Source organism: Lepeophtheirus salmonis, chromosome 5 (assembly GCF_016086655.4).
Source record: "Lepeophtheirus salmonis chromosome 5, UVic_Lsal_1.4, whole genome shotgun sequence".
In the NCBI taxonomy this organism is placed as follows: domain Eukaryota; kingdom Metazoa; phylum Arthropoda; class Copepoda; order Siphonostomatoida; family Caligidae; genus Lepeophtheirus; species Lepeophtheirus salmonis.
The window spans coordinates 37932079-37953593 of record NC_052135.2 but is presented as its reverse complement, the minus strand read 5'-3'; the positions used below and the strand labels follow the sequence as shown (position 1 = coordinate 37953593).

Below are 21515 nucleotides of genomic sequence, written 5' to 3'. Positions count from 1 at the left end.
AATTTCAAACTAAAAATTCCATTTTTCCAAATTTAAATGCTATGTTCTACGTTAAAAATGATCTGAGAGGCCTAAAACCATGGCAAAACAATTTTTTAATTGTCCCCGTAGAAAAAATCTTTGTGCAAGGGAGAAGTATATTCACCCAAAAACGGGGCAGTCTAATACGTGTATACATACATATATAGTTTGATATAATATTATTATTTTTTTGTCAAGAAGAAGAGATCGTTTTGTGTTATTTATTTATCTACCTATATTTTTGGACAATAAAATATGTCATTGATACGAATGAGGGCCAAAGCATCTACCCATGTACAATGTACATATCCTTCCTTCCTTACAGGACAACTTTCCCAAAGGAACATGTTTATGAATTATGATCAATTCCTTCAACAAACAGGAGTGTTTTTTCCTCACTTTTTATAAAAATCAAAAATACGAAATATATTAATATATATTTTTTCATTTGGTTTGTTTTTTTTATCTGTGGAGGGGGTCTAGGCTCTTATAGTGAGCTTTTCTCATATCCAATGTGCATAGTATTGCATAATATTCTATACATCTGTATGGTTTTTGTACTAAGGATGAGGAACAACTCCATAAACTGCAAGTCCAATTTGAGTTTATAGTCTTTGCTCACAAGTTCAAGGCCTTGAATATTTTAATAAAGTGCATATTCAATCCTTAGATATTTTCATTCAGTTCATTTCTAATCCTCGGATATTTTTATAGAGTCCTTTAATTTTTTCATCGAGTCCTTGAGTAATATCAACTGAAAAAATTGAAATTACTAAGATGAAATTTTCGTGGAGGAAATATGTTATAGATATATTATTTATAATTTCAATTGAATAAACCTCTTAGAAAAAATCGGAAGGATTGTGAGAAAGTAGTTATAAAAAGATATGAAATCCAATGAAGTCTCAGGTTAATGATTGCGAGACCAAATTGAGTCGCAATACTTGAAAATATGGACTCATGTCGAAGTATAGTCGTAAGTCTTAGTCCTTACCCCTGTCAGGTACAAAATAGATTGACATTCATACCTTCAATTATAACATAGAGGAACTATTAGGGAGTGAAAATTTTGTACAAATGAATTGAAGAAAATAATCAAATATTATTTATGAGTGAAAAATCAAAAACTAATCTCAGTTTTGCTCTCAGTCATCTGAAGTCTGAAATACCTGAAATTATAGTAATTCGAAAATATTATTTTTCCAAATCATTTTTTACCTTAAAACTATCACCAAATTGAAACTAGGATTACTAAAAATTATGTGTTTTTCACGATTAAAAAGTGCTTTTATTGATTCTCTACCTTGTTCAAAAAATCCTTTGAATGAGTCCCGAATTATTATTATTCTAGATATTTCAGAATTCAGATGACTGAGAGAAAAATTCAGATCATTTTTGGATCTTGCGCTAAAAGATAAATTCATTTTTTGCCTTGAATTCATTTGAACAAAATGAGTATTCCACTGAGTAATTTGTTTTTTTAAAAGTCAGTTGCAAATATTGAAATGATTATTAGAAGGACACATTTTCTTTGACTCATCTTTCAACACTTTTCTGAAAATCATTTATCTATTTACATATGTCTCCTGAAAACTATGGTGGTCCAGAAGGGAAGGATCTTCAGTCAATTTTTAAACAGACAAATGCAGTTTTTCTTTTAACAAAGCATTGTTAACATGCATATTGATCTTATCAAGAACTAAACAACCAACCAACCCTTCCGCCCACACCTAACTTCACCAAAGGGTTATATTTAAGAACTAACAATCCTCAACCATGCAATCACTTAAAAACTTCTCACCTTTTATGGACTCTGATTGTTCTTGTGTTTATTGTTTTAATACCTAATGCATGGTACATAATATATTTATGTAGAATAATCGTACATTGTACATTCATGGACTGCCTGTGTATGTACATAAGTACATATGTAGTCATCTTACAGTGATGATAATATATGCAAACCAGCCAAATATAGAGTGAAACGGATTCCATGGGATGTTTTTTGAATCAAAAAAAATTATGGAGAAAGGGTGAAAAAATGGAGGTAATTCTAATAAAACCATCAAAACACACAAAACATTTCCAGAAGAAAAAAATATATAAATACAATTACACACCCCTTAGACACATAAGAAAATTTTCTTTCTCTTCTTCTTCAAAATAAATAAAGATCTTTTCACCCCTTTTCTTCATTTCATGGTTTTTTTTTTTTTTTAGTTTGGGTTCAATTATGTCATAATTTAAGTAGTTAAACAGACATGCATACATTCTATAGTTGTAAAAAATAGGACCTGTTGGCTCGCTTAAAAATGAAAATGAAAGCTGTCACTCCAAAAAGAAAATTTATAAGGAGAGCAGCTGGCATGACTTTTTATTAGATTTGCTGAAAGCAGCAATGGAAAAAATGAAACAAATTTGAAAATCACTTCGTATCTACAGGGTAGTTCAGATAAATCTTGACCAATAATGAAAGCATTTAACTCGTTTATTTCAATTTTAAAATGAGAGGTTGAGACTTAACTTTACGTTAGTTGTGCAACTTTTAATTCAAAACAAATATTTACCACATCTTCAAACTCATACGCAGGACACAGCCCAGCGTACAAAAAGAATATGCTCATATATCCAAAGAGCATAGTCTACAAACTGTTGGTAGGAGGAAGGGGCATATAAGTGAAAAGCCCATAAGTCCCTGAGGGATAAAAAATGTTATCTCATATTCCTCAAAGGCCTGAAAGATTGATCGAAGTCATCTCCTTGGACTCTGATTAATATTCTTACCAAAAAGCACCAAGTAACCCGTGCAACAGTTTCCAGGGCCATAAACTCTGACCTGAGGATGAATTCATACTGTTTTTATAAAAGACATTTATAGACAACATACAGCCAACCCAAACTGGCATCAGAAGAAAATTGCTGAAGATTTAAAGTCCCATGTTAACCAAATCATTTTTTTTCGATGAGAAACAATGGACTGTCTATATCCCACAACATCAAGAACGGCAGATGGTTGTTTTTGCCAAAAAGTGCCAAGTAAGCCGTGCAACAGTCTCCAATTCTATTTAAATTTCTTTAAAAACAAGCTTTCGGTATGATCTTGTGAGAGGGTGGGGGCCGACTGTTACTGTACCCTCCTGTCTGACCAAGTGATGCCTTGAATGAAAGCTTTGGCCAATGGTGTTGAATTCCTCTTTCAACTAGGCTCGGCCCCCTCTCACAATGCCTTGTAGATCCCAAACAAGTTTAAAGAAAGAAGTTGTCATTTTGAAACACCAACACTTGACCCTGCAACTCCCCATTTATGAATCCCATGGATTAATTCTTGTTTGGGAAGTTAAAGAGGAAGGTCTCTGCCAATTCACACAGCAGCATCGATTCCTTGAAGGCCTCCATTATCAAGTAATGGAACAAAGTCTCCCTGTCTAGAAGTGGTAAAGACCTGCAAATCCTATAGGCTTCGTATGGAGCGAATGATTGACGAAAATAGAAAAAAACAGGCAATTCTTTTTTTCATTTGTATTATTAGAACTTTTAGATAAAATTTTAAACCTCTACTTGCTTCCCATATTGATCAGGATACAGTTAAAGATAGTCTAGATTTACCTAAACGACCCTTTAGTGTTGTGCCAGTTGTTATTTATTTGGTCCAGTCTTAGGACCAGCCCTGTTATTCCTTGGTACAGGTCCTTTATACTTTAGGTACTCGAACTCATTTAAACAAATAAAACATAAATTTCTTATTTGTCATCATCAGTGACCGAAATTTATAAGTTTCAGGCTTAGGACCGACACAACACAATTTGTATCTAGCAAAAATAGAGATAGGAATCAATCTTTAATTGTACTCTGAACACCTCAAGAAATCGTCAGTATTACTCCCTATCATTCATGAGTAGAAGCACTTGCGATTATTTACTTATAACACCTCAAGAAATCGTCAGTGTTACTCCTCAACCTCCATGAGTAGAAGCATTTTGCGATTATTTTATAATTATAAGTTCTTTCCCCAAGAATTAAAGAATAATCATAACATGTTTGGAAAATAAAAAACCATGTTCCTATTGCAACTACAAAAAGTCTTGTGTTCGACTAAGCTCATATTTTCTGCAACTCTATGTATACACTCAGTCGATTTATGAGACAAACGTCCCTTTCCTCTCTGCTCATATTGTTCTACTTCTTAAGGCCTTATTTGCCCTTTAAGAAATAATAAAAAAAAAAGCCTCATTCATATTTATTTATATTTACGAGTAAAATTTTTGCAAAAGCATATTTGCGATTATTTGGAGTATATATAATTGCTGTTGTTTAAAACAAAATGGGTACCATTTAACAAAATGAATCATCAAAGACTCTTCTCCATACATGGAGATCAACTATAACCCCTGGCAATTCCGATTAACAGACTTAGCAGTTTCATTATATATAATTAAATCGAAAGGGGTACAACCATAAACAACTTCTACTTACAGAGATTGAGGCCGCTGTTATCGAACATGTTGCTCATATGAAACAAAAACAGCTCCTGCATGTATGAAATAATCCATGATTAATAACATTTATTTATAAAAATTAGAATTTTATTTTTATTTCACAAATTTTATATTTAATTTTCTGTAAAATTTCAATTGTATTTCAGGAAAATAATATTATATATGTGTAATACTAACGGCAATAGTTGACGTTAGAGTGTGTTTTTACACTTAAAATCAGACAATTTTTACTTTATAATTTTTTGGATCTACAGTTCACATACCAATACATAATTATTTCATAAATCCATAACTAATACCGATAACATAATGGTTATCCATAGTTATTGGTATACACCGAAGCAATTGTGCCTGTAACTCAACATGAGGTTCATATACAAATTAACATAAATCAAAATGTAATTTTATATTTTCTCTATGTTTGTTTTTAGAAAACTACCCCCTCCCCTCCTCATATTCCTCATTAATAGAGCTACAAACTCTAAGCATTTATTTGTTTGTAAATTTTTTTAAGTTGCCAATTTGAGAAACTTACTTTTTTTGCAAACCTGTAGTCATTATTCTGTAATTCTTAAGGCAAGAACATCTGATTGTAAGTATTCAGTGTACATTAAAACAGTATGGTTTTCAACTTTTTTCTAATTTCGTTTACGGGGAGTGCGGAAAAGTTGTCGTTTGGTATGAAAATTACATATGCAAAATTTCAATTTTCTACGATGTCATCTTATGTAGCACATTTTATTTAAATTTTGAAAGGAGACATTTCGCCAATAAGGATTAAAATACAGCATTAATCATTACTTGCATAAACTAATTATGATGTACATTATTTTACCTTCAGGAAACATTAATAAAGTTTCCTATTAAAGCTACAATATACAGCAAAAATAGAGTATTGGATAAGAAAAATTTATTTTCCCTTCTCAGAAAGTGTTATAAAAAAAATATGCGCTATACGCAGATCATTAAAATTTCCTAATTTTTTTTCTCTTTTTTGTAAATTAAACAAAAACTTTTTTTTACACTTTTTATAGGTTAAAGAATGTTTATCAACATTATTTAATGCAAATTATCTACAAAATTCATTTTAGTATTTATATTGACTAAATAAAGAGTTTATGCCTTTTTCATAATTTAATCGAGATGTGCCAGCTAAAGATGACTACGTAGGACAATGCAATTTTGCATAGGTCATTTTCATATCATATTACAACTTTTCCGGCCCATCTTCTAATCGAAATTTGGAAAAAATTGAAAGTCAAACTGGTCGAGTGTACATGCTCGTAAATGACAAAGAGTACGATTCTCAATTTGTTGGGAAATGATATGTGAAAGTCCATGTTTTACACAGTTTAAACATTGACATCATTTCTGTCTATATAATTTGCAAGATATGGAGTGATATTCGAACTTATTTCATTCCTCCCACAGCTGTTTGTAAAACATTTCAAACAACGTTATGACAGCTAAGCTGCTTTTCTCCAAAACATTCTTCAAATTGTCAGGATTACCATGTGGTATTTAAAATGAAGAAAATAATATCTTCCAAGATCCACTTTTATTTTATTATAGATAATTTATTCTCATTTCCTTTCAAATGTCTTGATCCAGATCTACATATGAGTTTTCTTTAATTCAAACAAAGGTACAATAATTTAGTGTTATTTTTTAAGGACAAATATTTTCATTAACTTAAGGATCCTTTTTCGGAGTTTTAAATTGTGAATAAAAAACGTGATTCTCTCATTTGTTGATTCATATCCATTTACTCAAAGTTTGAAATAACCAGGACTTTGTTTCAAGTTATAACTGCTATAAGTGAGATAATCAAAAACTTTTAGAGGAAATAAACATAATGGTAATCGAGATAAAAGTATGGAAAAAAACCTTGTAGGCCCAAAAATAAAACAAAAGTAGGGACGAGCAATATTTATTCTAAGCGTCAAAGAAGAGGCAGTTGCTTATGTGGAAATGTACTTATGTATGTGTATCTATTATTATGCAGATATTAAGAAAAAGAAAGAGGTGGTGTTGTTGTCTAAAAAGATAAGAAACCCAAAAATAATAGAATTAAACTCTTCCTTATTTTTATTGTAATTTCAATTTCCAAAAATGGATTCTTAATGGCAAAAAAAAATAGAAAAATAAAGATGGAGAGTTATGGCCGTATATTATGTAGTGTATCAAGAGTCTCTTGGCCTTTTGTGTATATTTACATCGTACATATATCCTGTGATATAATTTACTGTACTTATATTTAGATTGAAGGAAAATATTAAAGACTCAGTTCCAGACTGATCCCCACATCCCCGTTCGATCTATAAGTACAAGACTTAGGATTAAATTACAAGTAAACATGATCGAACGACCACCTGTTTTATGCATGTCATCAAATAATACAGCCATATCTAGTTTTAAAATTTAGAAATTGCTACAAAATAGGAAACATTGAGAGACGACATATCTGCTGATTGAGATTACTCTAAACCATACTCCTCCTTGCTCGCTGCTGATACGTTAGAATGTTTAAAATATGGACTCTTAAAATGGCTCTTACCATTTTTTTTTTTTTTTAGATTTACACTCATTAGAGTTTGGACAATATTCAAATCCCTATGGGTAATCGTTCTTAATCTTTGTGTCGTTATTTTATTCATATCTTCCTTTTAATATAAAATTTTGAAAGTGACAAGTTCAGTGTTGGTTCTAATTAGTTGGTTCAGTCCAGTCTTAGGAACCGTCCTGAACTGTAGGTCCTTGAATGTTTCCTAAAAAATGTGGATGGTTTATATATATTAAGAGTATTGCACATATTTGGCAGCGAAAAGTGGGAATGTAAAGAAACGGATGAGACCGTACCGGACTGCTGATGTCGGTCCTAAATAAGGACCGAGACAACACGAACTATAGAGGGTTTTTATATGACGTCCAAATTGTTGATCCCGGCCATCTTGGATGACAAAACAATCAAGTTTGATCGGCATAAAAACCATTCTTTATTAGTATTAAGAAAAAGGATGAACAAATACAGTGTACAAATGGGATTAACAAACAAAAGGACTTGAATCTTACATTCCATACTAAGTCAATACATCTTACATCTAGATTTGTTATAAATATCAGATCCTAATATATTTTACAACGTTATAAAATCTTATGTGTATAGTTTACAAATGTGCCCGCTTCAACTTTCCACTTACACTGTCTCCAGTTTCAAGATAGACAGAGAGAATAGGACGAGAGGGCAAACTTGTAAACTATAACTGAATCTTATTTCAATTGTGTAGAAAATAAGTAAACTATTATATTTTCATGTATCAGCTAATTTGTCTCTTCCTTAATTGATCAGTAACAAAATTACTTGTACATATTAAATCATTACATTTGGATTTTCAGAGTTTATTAATTAAATTTAATCCAAAAATCACAGTTTCTTCATCAACTGTGGCGATACAGCTGTTAATTATTTTTCACCTCTAGAACCCGTGTTACTTTTGACTTGTTTTGTTCCTTTTTTGGCCTATTTTTTCGTCCTTATTAACTATTAAGAAATAATATTTGATTTCTTGATAGTCTCAAAATCGTCAAATAAAAAATACTTACTGAAGAAAACATTTCTTCTTGTCCTAACTGACAAAAAATAGACTGTTTTTAGTCATTTGACGGAGTTTATTAAATCTGATTCCCACTTCATTAAATGGTTTTAAAAATATTTTTTAATTTCTAGACGACATTGTATTACTATTATTTACACTTTACAAATATATTCTTTTATAATTTAAAGTAAGGTTAGCTAGGTACATTTTTATTCAAATTTAATGGGAGGGGGGAATGGGAGGAATGATGCATTCAAGATAATAGCTACTTCATCAGTTTGTTCCAACTACTTAATAATATAATATATTAAGTTTGTTTATATTTTAAACAATATATCTCATAAATGTACATATATGTATCTATTTAGTATGTAGTAACCAGCTACTCACTCACTATGCGCAGTATTTATTGCTTCTCTACCAAGGCATATAATAGCTTAATATATTATGTACTTACATTAGGAAGGTTGGTTTTTTAACTTTTTCAACTTTTCGATTACGGCTAGTGCAGAAAAGTTGTCGCATGGTAAGAAAATAACCTATGCAAAATCTTCTTTTTCTGCAATGTCATGTTTAGGTTCCACATCTCGATCAAAGTTTCAAAAGAAGGCCAAAGTTATTTATTGTATAAATAAAGATTTTAACTTCGTTAGTGAACAGGAACTTTCTGTACTCTAAATTTTTTCATCTTTTAGAAAAAATTGAATGATTAACTGTTGCAATGTATAATTAAGTTATCATTATATCAGGGGTGCCCGCAGTGGGTAAGCTAAATCGGCTGTAACCCATCCAAAATAAAGAATTTTTGCTGTTTACTAGAAAATGTAATATTTTTTTTTTCGAATTTTTTTTCAAATAAGTTTAATATTTGGAATATTTTTTCCAAAAAATTTAATATTTTGTTAATAACTCTGAATTTTTGAAAAAAAAATTCTATTTGAAATGTAATTTATTTATATTTTTTTCAAAAAATTTAATTTTTTGATTTTTTTTCAAAAACCAATTCACCCTCCCCCCTCCTTTGTTAGTGAACTGGGATTTTCTGTACCCCAAATTTTATAAAGTTGCTTTAAATCTTTTAAAATAGATTTAATGGCCGTAACTTTTTACTATGGTCCTGAAATATCTTTTATAATAAATGTACTTTTTGTTGAAGAAAAAATCTATTTCATTGGAATTATTTGTAAATTTAGCAATTTTTAATCAAACTTGAATTAATTTATTCACTTTTAACTCGTTCTTCTGCTTTTCTTTTTTTCAATTTAACGTGTGCTATTTGCTACGAATAGTGACCTCATTTATACTGGAATACTGGAGTCCCTTCTAGTTGAGTCGTGTTCCAGTCCTAAAAACATGTAAAGTTTCAAGACGTTACTTAACTTTAATTTTTTCTTTGTTAAATCAGTTATAGTACCGACAGTCCTAAAAACGAATTTCAAAAGCCAATAGGACCTGTCCTAAGACTGGAATGATCTAAAACGAATAAATAATGACCGAATAAGTACTGCAGACAAATATAATATCAGCTGTTATTCTATATATTATACTCTACCTCATCATGAGTAATTTTTTGGTACCTAAAATTCATTAAAAGTAATAAATTTTTCATGGAAGTATTTATTAAAAATGAAATTATAATGTTTTCACAACAATAATTACAAATTATATACTTTTGATACTTCAAATTGAAGTTGTTAAGTTTAATTTTAAATAAAATTGTGATTTTTGTCCCGGTTTATGATTTTTTAATACATAAAATATAATATTTACTTATTTCAAAATGGATTAAATAGTTAAGAAAATATTTTAAATTTAAACATAATCATTTTAAATCTATGTCAACTGTGTGCCATCTAATAAAATTTGTTAAATATTTGGAATAACGTTTAGCCCCAGTTGAATAACTAGTCATAAAATAATATTTATCTACGGAAAGTAAAAAAATATTATAAGTAATTTTGCAATAAAAGTTTTGGATGGACATTTTTATAGCCTATAAAAACGATGAATCAAGTTTTCTTTCGAGATCCAGCAAGGAAATTTCAAAAATATAGTTTTGGTCTTTTCTTTTTGAAAATGTAAATAAAATAAGTAGATGCACGCTATACTTGGATTATCAAAATTTATTTTCTCTTTTTGCTTCTAATTTGACTACAGAAAAAAAATCTATTTTTTATAGCTTAGAAAAGTGACATCAAAATGATGTGATACAAAATAACTAATAATGTTTTCTTTAATCATTACATATTAAATAAACAACCTTTGTCTTTTTTCAAACATATATTGACATGTGCAACGACCTAATAATGACATTAAAGAAAAATAAATTTTGTATGGGTTATTTTTTTCCGCTTGACGACAATTTTACCACAATAGCCGTAATTGAAATTTGAAAAAGTTAAAAAACAAACCACCCTATTGTATATACATATGTTTATATTCCTCAAGTTAGTTATTTTAATTAAATCCTCCCTGTGGGGTTATGCGAAATGATTGGATTCCCTTCATATTTTTAAATATATTTTTACTCGTCAAGCAGTGATTGAAGTTTTGTGTATATTTCAAATCATTTGAATCCTTCCGAAAGATCAAAATATATAATTGATAAAAAATATATATATATACTAATAATTGTTTCATGTAGATACCTAAAATATCATGTATCTCACAACCCACCAACAGATCTGAAAATGAGTATGTACACTGTACATATGTCCAAACATTATCATTATTATTAAGTATCAACAATATTATCATAAAAACTGCCTGTTTATACATATATGCAGCCTACTCAAAAAATCTTAAGAGAAACACACCTACTACTTATAAAATAGTGATGTAATGGATATCTCAAAATGGCATTAGGGGCGGATGTGATTGTTTCTAAAGTGCAGATCATAATCCATAGATGGGAACATGCGATTAACAACTACATAGTCGGGTGGTTTCAGTGATCGTCGAAGGACAAAGAGACTTTGGTAGATAAGGGACTGATCTTTCACAAATATGACATGACATGATGCCTTAGTTCAGAGGCCTGAAGTGTATGTATATAAACATATTACAGTACCCCCCAAAAAAAAAAAAAAAAAAAAAAATATTGGGATTATCTTTATTGGTAATATCATCTACACAGGAACATTTACTAGCTTCTCTCTGTCCAATGATCATAGATATCTTCTTTTTTTTCTTTGCTTGATAAGTTGTGGAGTCTTTAGATGTTTTTACTGGTTTGTCTTCATCTCTTTTTTATCCGATTCCTTGTTCCATACGTCCTTGATATCTTTATCCTTCGCTTCACTATCCCATTTGTCACATACAGCTTTTTTATTCTACAACTGCGCTTCAAAATCCTCTGCATCTCCATCGGCGTTCGATATTACAATATTGTACATCAAATTTATTAATGATACTCTTTAAAACTCAAACAGCTGTTGAATACAGAAACGTAGATTCAAAATATGACAACCCTCCTCCATCGCTTTTGTACCTCTTTTAGCACATATAAAGTATATATACTACGGTTGTACGTAATAGTGCTATATAAAAATATTTAAAATTAATCCTGCCCCTGTTATCGGATCTTAACAAATCAAAAGATTAGGCCATGGTTGTTTTTTTTTTTTTTTTTTGTAATTCTAACATCAATTTTGTATTATACTTGCCTATAACTACTTTGATTTACAATAGAAAAAAAAAAAAAAATAGAACTCAGAGTTGGATTCCGTAAGAAATCCAAAATTTCATTTCTAAGCTAGTCTAAAATTAATAATACCATAAACCAAATTTCAATCAAATCCATTTCTTCGTGAAAATTTATCATCATGGAATGCCTCATACCTATTTCGAAAGAATATCCACCTTGAAAAATCAAAAAAAAAAAAAAAAAATCACAATAGTTATAATATATGTGTATAGAGTTCAAACTATTTTTGAGTTTGGTATAAACTAGCCTTTGATTACAAGTCTACTCCAGGCCTATGACCACAGGGGAGGTAGGGTTACGGAGGGGTGCTAAATCCCCTTCTCCGACTAAAATTTTGTTCTCAATTTTTGGAAAAGCTCAATACTGTTCCAAAAAAAAAAAAACCTAGTAAGACAAATCTAACCTTTTGAGTCTTTGATTAAAAAATCAAGTCGAGTAACTACTTTTTATAATATGGACTCGAATCAAAGTCCCCACCTCTAATTTAAATATTTCCTTATTTAAAAATAAAAAAAACACAACAAAGACAGATTGAAATACTCATTATATTTATTATTAGTACGAGTATCTAGGATCATTTGCAATGAATATTTCTTGAAATGTTTGTCATTTATCTTTTGAAATTGGAAGGGAAAAATATAAATATATAAAATTTTATTTTCATTTCGCTTCTCACAGAAAATAAAAGGAAATTTACCTAGTCTTGTAGATAAATAATAAATATACAGTAACTTTGAGCAACTTTCGAGATAATGATTTGTTAAAGGTATACATAAATAAATATATGTATATAAATACGGGGATAAACGTATTCCATTATTTAAAATAATTGTGTGTACATTGTAGATTCTCGGATCGGAGATTCCTTATTATAGTATGGCTACCCCCCTACCAAAATTTTTCTAAGGAATGAGATGATAAATGATTCCTTGCTGTACCTAACAATGATCAGAGGTAATCAGTGAACGTCGTTTTTCTTTTCGTTCCCTTTTTCTTCTAAACCCCAAAAGTATGTCATGTTAGCATCCATCTATATTAGGGTGGTTTGTTTGTCTATTTTTTTATTTTTTATTTGGCTGCAGGAAAGATGTCATGGGATAAGACACGCCCTATGTAAAGTAAAATTGTTCCAAAATGGCATCCATATGTCTCACATATACAATTTAAATTCGAAAAAAAGTTGAAAAACACACCGCCCTAATCTACAAATACCTATGTATAATTTATACACCTAATAATGTACCCGTATTTACTTAAGCAACACATCTTCATTAACAGTTTAACCTTATTATTCTACTAGTTTTTAAGAAAAAAAATGATTACACTTTTTATAATGAGTCTGTTTGTTTGTTCGTTTGCTATTTTTCTTTGTCAATATTGACTTAGTTAGAGAGACACGAGCTCTTGGTAAATGGAGGCTTACACAGTTACTCATTCTAACCCTCTCAAAATAATAAACTCAATTAAAATTCAATTAATTCTGCAGTAATTAAAACAATCCTTTATTTTGTATTTTTACCGGCAACGTTTCGGATTAATCACTGGATTTTTATAATACATAGATAAAAGAGAGTCTTTGATTAATTAGTAAGGATTATCATCCTATTATTATTATTATTTACCCCCCTCCACCAATCTTTGCAAGGTCATGAAAGGTCAATAGTATGAATAGTAAATATTTTGCTTTTCACTATCACATACCTATATGCATATTAGTGATGAGACGTGGTCTTAGAGTGATTTTTCTCTCTCGATGAGTATTTAGAAGTATTGTCCTTAAAGAAGTTAAAATCGGTCGTCAGTTTTTTTTTTTTTAAATTTAGTTTGAAATACAATAGAATAAATTATATAACTTAGTGAAAATATAACATGTCCTCTTTTAGATTGCATTATATGAAAACAGGAATATTATTTTGCAAAATAATGTGCAATGCTCATAAACATATATAATTTTACAAAATAAACCGCTGACATAAAAATTCCAAAAAATCATATGATTGTACGGACCGAGTCTTAACACTAATAATGAAGCAAGCTAAGATTATGTTCCTTTAAAATGAGCCAAAATTAGTTATATTTTCACTCTTTAATTATTAACTATTAGTAAAATATTATTACTAATCCTTCAGAGAAACCGCCAATTGCATTTAAACATCACAAAAAATTCCGATCAAAATTAAATAAACTGATAAACTTAATTATGCAAAGGGCATAATATCAAGTACTGTTATTTAACCTATAGCTTATATGAGTATATCAGCCTATCTAAAAAGTTTCAATATCAGGCCTATTTTAATAATTATAAAAAAATTTAAAAAAATAATATTTGTTTCTATTTTTATTCAAATTCCTTTTGTATTGACACGTCACTTATCAAATCTCTCAAAAACAGCAGAAAAGTCCAACTTTATCAATGAGGAGAACACCTGAATTTTTCATCACTAACCTACTATACATATAATTACAGTGTTTGAGAATATATATTTCTTACAATATTATCTGTAAAAGTTTCAACTTGTAGAAGCAAATTGTAAAAGCTGCCATTTCTTCGTATTATAATGCTCTTCTTAATTGTAATATCAATCATTCGAATAACTTCCAACAATTTAATGATTTCAGTTTGATTTATTAATGTTACTTATTTATGATTAATTTAGGAATAATATAACTATATGAACTTATTAATGTGCCACATAATGGCGTTTAAATAGTAATTGTCATTATGAAAAAAATAATAACAAAATAAAACATTCGACTATATTTTGAATATTCAATTATTGCATAACCCTCATCAGAAGTCTTGTAAAATCTTCATCTCATTTTTAAGTTGTTACTTGCACAATTTGGTTATACAAGTTACAACTTGTACAGGACATGTACAATGAAGCAAGTCATGTCTTGCCATTTCATCACCTTCTTCTAAAGAGTAATATATCTTGACCATTTCTAATTGAGACCAAATATGAACATTTAGGCGTGAAATACCCCCCTGTTACTATCAAAAAAAGAGTTGAATCATAAATAACAAATATTTAAATAATATATGATGCTTCTATACATACAAATAAGTACCTATAATATATCAGCTGTTAATATAATAATGATTTGTGCGTTACGTAATAGTTGGTCTTCATTATACCTACTCTTTGAGAGACTGGAGAGTTCCTTATAGGTAGACAGTGTATTTATATAATATATAATAATTAATATGTTGTGTATACCTATGATGTGTTGCAACTTGTACTAACAGATAGAACAAGTTTCAATTTCTATCTCTCATAACGTCTTATTTAATCATAACACATGAGTCAATTTAAATATTAACTATAACACATTCATTTTATTCATTTATTACAAGTGATAGTACTCGGCATGGTTTGGAGTTATTTATGTGTCTATGAACAGACCAACTTTGGTTTATTAACATAGTTCTAGGACACTTTGCGAAAGCCTCTTTGCCAAACGGCATTTTGTGGAACAAACACTTCTCTAATAGAAATTTTGGCAAAAACAAATAATAAATATATTTGATTAGGATTAATTATGGAAAACTATGTAATTATTATTCCCACTCATGTTACTTCAATTTTAAAACATAAAATCTTCAATTATTTGCCACAAATTGCAATAATTAATTTTTCATTAGTTAATAATAATTGATTCATTTCATTAGGAGGGTGCTTAAAGAGTTGGTTCGAATCGCTATTAGAACCGTTGGAAAAACCATGAAAACTGCCTACTAAATATATAAACTAGAAACAAAAAAAAATGTAGAAAGAAATGAAATTAATCAAATATTAATTAAAATTTGAGTAAAATGAATAGAAATCATAGTTACATACAATTGCAGCATGAATCATAATCAAATATATATATAATTAAATGAAATGAAAAATTTATATAGAAGATAATTCCTCAAGAAAACATCAGTGTTACTTTAGATTTCATGATCAGAATCACAAAATAAATACTTAAATGTTCTCTCCTCAATAACAAATTAATAGTTTCTACGTTCTAATAATAAAAAAACATTGCTAAGGTTTTCAACATATAAAAAAACTAGCAGGGTAAAAATGCATGGAATCTATGTACAACCGATATATAAAAGACGCAATTTTTGACTTCTATATTGATACTTAATTACAAATTGATAAGTATTGGGTGGCAAACTACAAAGTTACAAGGTTTATATTACTTCTTAAATCATAATTAATACGTACTTTTAATATATTAAAACGAAATAAAAGTATCAATTAATAGTTCATAAAAATTATGAATAGTGTAACTAAATAAGTAATATTATATGACGTAAAACATGAAACTTTTATACACTGTTTGTATAAGTTGAAACTTTTATACTACAGAAGTGGAGATTTAAAAAAAACAATCTTGATCAAAAATCAATCCAGAAAGGGAGAAATGCCAAATTTTACACAATATATACATTCAGTACAAAATTTGATGCACTTATTTCTGTCAATTATATACTTTGTATTCAATTTTTGGGTAAAAGTTTAGATACCCAAAAATGTTGAGTATAGTAGATAACTTTCATTTGATTAATAAAACTGAATTTGACCCCCATATGATCTCTTTTAAATCAATCTAGCAATGTTTTTTTATTTCATTGGATAATGTATTTTCCATACTTCAAGCGATATTTTCGGAACCTCCAAAGGATACACCAGAATAATAATTTGTCGCAAGAAATTAACAATAATTTCTCGAAGAATACAAGTGTAACCCAGATTTAATTGATGGGAAAATCATTCTAGTATACTTTTGTGTTGATTAGCCACATGTGTATGTATGTACATATAACATATATATAATGCAAACAACTTACTCGAATGATGATGTCATCATTTCAATTTAGGGAGAAGAAATGAATTAGGAGAAGGGAAAAGACGAAGAGATTAATTTATCATCATTTGAATTAAAGGTGTAAAATGAAGGGGTTTTCAATTTATTCTCACCTAACAAGTAAGTAACTTGGAGCTGTAACATAGTTACATAAGTCTATACACTATAATAATTTATAACAGTATGTCACAATCAGAGTGAGTTACTCAAAAGAAACAAGAGTACAACGCAAACATACTTACTAGTGTTGAGAATCGGTCCAATATATATTTTTTTTTCAATTCTGTCTTAGGTAAATCGAAATGTAATTATTTTCTAATCGTGTACCGATTTTTAATGTCTCACACTATGAACCCATTTTATACCCATCTCAATTATACAAATTGTATACATACGAAGAACATTACTCCTTTTTTTTTTTGCGTCATTACGCTGATGTACACAAATTTGGGAAAAATTCATGAATTAATCAACATAAAATTGGTCCTGATCGGTCTCACTAATCCGTTCCTCAGAGTCAATACTTATCCCAAAGTTACGGATCAAAATGCAAACTTTCTCTAAATTCATTTTTCTATCGACCAGGGGTCGCTTTGGAGACCTGCTGTGGATATTAATGCAAGTTGATGTCGCTCTGCTGTAACCTTCCCTAGGATTTACAAGGTCCCTTTAGACACTCGTGAATGCCGTGGAAACTAGCTTTAATGGGCGTCTCCTAGTCGTTTCGTTTTGCCATGACGGATGAGGATCTGAAACGGTTCTGCCATAAGGTTCTAGAATATAGCCCGGATTACTTTTCGGCTTTGATTTGGTCTTTTCTTAATAATGATTAAACAAACAAATGTCAAAACACGAACAGTTATATTAGGCCTATTAGGCCTCCCTTTTTCCTCAGGGTCAACTGACTCGTGTCCAAAAGCTGTGCACTCCAAATTTGTCTCCCCTTCGATCCTTCACGGCATCTCTAGAGATCTGCACCAGAAGTGGTTCCAGTCAAGTTTACACTCGGAACCTTCTGGTCTCACAAAAAATATATTTAAGTTTTTGAACGAGAAGACTGTCCCTTAAAAAAGAAAGGAAAAAAAAAAATAAAATTGTCATTTATAAGGTCATCACTTTTCTGTGTTAGTTCCTATCCACCATCCTGTACAAAAATCCTACAGAAGCCCCTGTAATTTGATATGAACTGGTCTTAATGACATTTTTGTTATTAATAAGAATGTGAAAAGACAACACTATTCCGGTCTTACAAAAATTATAGGTGTGTTGAATCCGATCAAGGATTTCATGAGACCGAACCCCAACACTACAATACACACATAAGCTATACAAGTTGTTAATGAAAGTAAAAGACATTATACATATAATGACTCATAGTGTAGGTATCTATCGGTACACTCACAATATACACTAATATAATATAATAATAGTATAAGTAAATGCATGAAATCCAGTTCCTTGTAAGTCAGAAAAAGAAGAAAGAGAAATGGAGTCCCCATCAATTACTTATCTATGCATAATTAGTGAAGAATTGACCGGGACACACGGTGTAAGAAGAAGAAGGAACTTTTCTCCATTTCTTTCTTTCTTAATTTATGTATCAAGTTTCATGGCTATCTGAAGACGAAAAAGGTGCAATGATATATTATATAGGCAATAATAATACTATTCTTGGTGCCTCTGAGCAACCTCCTTCTCTAAGTATTGGCTATCAATGAAAATAAATATTAATAAATTACAAAATTGTTAAATGGCTTAATTTATGAAATAAGTCTATTTAATATTCAGTAAGATATCTCTTTCAATTGCAGTCTCCCATATAGCAATCATTTTTGTATATCTCAACATCTCTTTCAAAAAGAAAAAGAAAAAAGGTCCGAATTTAACTGGTAGTTAGCCAATATACAGGGTCCATGCAATATTTTTAACATATTTCAAAAAATTTACTAAATAATGCTTAAAATCTTTAATAATTTATTATATCAAAAAATTCAAATACTATTTGAAAGGTATGGCTACCAATTCTACTCAAAGTAGGGACTCTCAGTGGCGATGGCCTTCACGAGCCTGAACCTGTTGGAGCCGCACTCAATCTGGCTCCTAGGCAACTTGTTGAAAAATCACCATGCAGGCACACTTCCTGATGTCACAGTCCTTAAAACCTTCACAAATCATCATAACCGTGTTTTTAGGGTGTGGGTTTAAAGTTGACGTTTTATTTATAGAGGACAATTTTATTGAAGGGAGTCGTAAGCTCAGAAATTTAGGGGTTAGGTCATCGGCGAGACCATTTTTTAAAAATAAAGTTGACGTTTTACAATTACCAGTTTAAATAAAATTTAAGTATCGCACCATTTTAAATACGGAGGTACACCATTATCATTAAAGAACCGGGTTTCCGAACAACACTAGTCACAGTATAATACATTATATTTCTAGTTATCATAAAATCAAAGTTCAAAACATATGAGAGGCAAAAGTTGATTAATCAACAGTTTAGATGGAATTATGTAAATAGGAGTGGTTGAAGTTTTAAGAATACTATTTTGCTCTGTAAAATTTTTAGGTTTTCTATAGGAAAAGGGAAAATATATTTGACTTGATCTAGGGTTTGAAAATTAGTCCAAGATTTTACAAGCTACCAGAAATATATTTTTCACATACAAGATGTCCCTTTTTATGATACCACAAATGACGTCAATTTATCATTTCCCCTTTTGTTGTATACAACTTTTTATTCACTCTCCATAACTTACCTGTAAATTTATAAATTAATTCATGGAGGTTTCAAAGATAATTATAGAGTAATATTCAAATATATACAAGTTACCTAACAAGTAATAAAATTGTAGTGTAGCCAACTATATTTGGATAACTATTGACCAAGCAGGGTCGCTCTTAGCTATAATGGGGTCGTATTGAAACAAACAGCACGAAACCAAAATACAAAACTCGTTAGTTATTAGGGTAATAACTAATTTATGAGACTAGACCTTTTTTTTTTTAGTGTGAGCAGGACCTGGAGCAAAGATAAATGTGGGGGGGGGGGGTTGATAATTTTAAAAAAATCTCCCATTTAGTTAAAAATGACCTTTTTCAGACAATATTCTTAAAACTTTTTTAAGCAAGCCTCATAAAATGCCCACTGCGAACCGAAGGGTTTCATAAGGCAGGCCCTGTGGTTACGTGGGCTTCGTTTTGCTACTTGGTTTATAACTTTGAATCTACTTATTAGATTTTGACTCATCTTCCTTCACAATAATCCAAGATATTAATTGACACAATTTAAAAATAGATTCGATTTGAGAAAAGAAAACATTTGATCTTTTTGCATACCATAATTAATTTAAATAGTTATTTTTTTTCTCCAATCAAAGCAAACCATTTGTCTTCCAGTTTGGAAATAATAAATTAAAAGATTTGAAATATTTTAATGAAAATAAATAAAAGAGAGATGACAAACAAAAACAAGAAATTGTGTCAATATAAAATGTAATATCAAGATAATATATGAAGTGAATAAAGCAGAGAACGTGTAGAAATGATGGAATATCATTCTGTGACAAATTGACTCTTTCTTGATTACAACAGGCCTCCCTTTTCCTTGCACTTAACTTATATATATATACATCAATCCAAGCCATATATTAATCTTCTTACATATTTTGTTGTTGTTGAAAAAATAGTGAGAGAGCAAAAACATAGATTTAGGCGTGATCCAGAATATTAAAAGCATGTTGATGAAGATAGACTTATATTATTATAAAATAATGATTCAACAGAAAAATTATTCCTTTCATCCTTGATGACATCAAATGTACCAATTACACGATGTTATCCCTGATATGAACATTTAGAGTTAGTGCTGAGTCAGTCCTTATTCAATCGGTCCAGTCCAATCTTAGTGTGATGAGTAGTTCCTTATTTAATGGCTCTATGAGTCAGTTCTTTCTAGTGAAAGACGGGAGCCGGCTCAGAGCGTCTGCAAGGGAGAGGCTGGAGTTGGGAAGAGTTGCAAATTCCCTACTAATTTTTGGTCTTTTTTTTGTCACGACTATCTTTTTGAAACAAACAAAGACTTCATACTCAGCCATGGATAAATTATTAATTAGTGATGTAAATTGGGTCTTTATTTTGGAAATAATAATCTGAAGAATGAATTTTATTTTTCTAAGATGTTGTCATTATTGTTTAACTCCTGAGTAGTCAACTTCCTTTTCCATCTACATTCAATTATATTACAAACCTGATTAAACATTCGTGTGTGCTCATAAAAGACGGAGAGTAACCTTGAGGATTTGTGACAAAGATATATTTGTTAGTCCTTGTTGGACTCCGAGTAGAATTGAGGATCGACATCAGACTAATTATTGCCAAGTTCCTATTTTATTTTCTTCTCCCCCTCCTCCCTCTTCACATTGATTTGTAGTTGATCTAATGAAACGTCATGACAACTGATCTGTTCTCCTCTAAAACATTTTCTAAATTGTCAAGGATTACAATGTTCATTTTCGGTTATTTTTTTAACATGCCCAAAATACACACTTTTATGTTTTCAATCTATATAATAATTAATATCTAAATAATAATAAACAGTAGACAATCGAGGTTTCGACTCGGTAAAAAATCTCAACCTGTGTTTTATTTAGAGGGGAAATTGTGATATGCAATAAAACTGTTCTATTTTGTGAGCTATCTAATTCCCTACTCTTGGCTTGTATCAATGTTCTGAACGTTAATTTGTAGAAACAAAAATAAGCACCTTTTTTCATTAATATTGGATGCCAAATGGAACGAACACATAAAATGACTTTAGCCTTACTGTCTATCGAA

General features: G+C 30.0%; 1 protein-coding gene across 4 annotated transcripts in view; it reads left to right on the top strand.

Annotated features, from left to right (window-relative positions):
* Positions 1-21515, top strand: part of LOC121117912 (neural cell adhesion molecule 2) — a 236131-nt gene that overhangs the window by 149675 nt on the left and 64941 nt on the right. The window lies entirely within an intron of this gene.